We start from the raw sequence: 1215 nt of genomic DNA on the forward strand, positions 1-1215 counted from the left end.
TCCCCCCCCCTTCCCCCAAGTCTCACAGCATGCTGTGTGATGTCAAACGCTGTCTTAGGATCACGTGATATCTTATGTCTTCCCCTGGCTTATTCTTCACGTCTGTAAGGAGAACTGCAAGGAGAAAGGGGAATCATGCAATGGCCCCAAGAGCAACGCGATCCTTGCAGCGCCTTGTTTGATCCGGAGAATAAAAAGGAATTAAATGTTTCACGATATTCCAGGGAGCTCTTGCTATAAAAGCTCAGCATCTTTATCACTGGCGGTAACACAATAGTATGATAACTCGACAGAATATCCTTCCAGATTTCTCCACCCAAGTCTTATTCCCCCTGAAGCCGTTCAGGATTCCAAGTACAGGACACTTTGGACGCCATCCGTCCTAATCCGAGAAGAGACAAACGTAAATCTTCTCTTCCGGTGGGCACGTCTAGCCGACGAGCGGAGTGAAACACGACATTATTGTCGTGACAAAACTCAACTACTGATCCCTTCCCGAACCAGTTGTTTGGTGTAATGGTTCGTTTTTACGACTCCCACGCAGAAGAAGTAAGTTTGATTCCTGAGTAAAGAGGCAGTACTTCTGCTCAGATGTTGTTTCGCACTCCACCTCTATCAAAGCTGCCAAAAACCTAGATAAGCCAAAGTGTGTCAATGGAGGAGTAAAAACATTTTTATTTGGTTTGGGAGGTGGTGTGGGGATACGTTCTTTCCTGATTTCCATGTCTTATGAGATTGAATTTTTTTGAAAAAAGAAGACTTCAAAGATCCAATTGGGAAACATCGTCAAGTAAAATGCATAAGGGTAGGTATTTGAAAAACGATATGAATCCTGTACACTTTTGCAAAAAAAACAAAAAAACGTTCATTGAGTAAATTGAAAATGGATTTCTTACTTCCTTTCCCAATAGAATAATAATATTATTGTTAGTACTTTTAGGGTTCAGAAGTAACGCTGTCTGCAGTAAGGCAAGCAGAGAAAACCAGATCATTTTCTGACCTTAATCTGAATAAACCGCATCTAGCAAATATTTAAAGACCCCTACCCATCCTACATCAGCGCACCATAGAGACAAACACACTTATGCACACACTCACGTAAACACATACATGCAAACACACGCGTGCACACACACGCTCACACACGTGCACACACACACACACACACACGCACACACACACACGCACACACACACGCACGCACACACACACGCA

The sequence above is a fragment of the Aplysia californica genome, unplaced genomic scaffold (assembly GCF_000002075.1).
Source record: "Aplysia californica isolate F4 #8 unplaced genomic scaffold, AplCal3.0 scaffold00564, whole genome shotgun sequence".
Classification (NCBI taxonomy): domain Eukaryota; kingdom Metazoa; phylum Mollusca; class Gastropoda; order Aplysiida; family Aplysiidae; genus Aplysia; species Aplysia californica.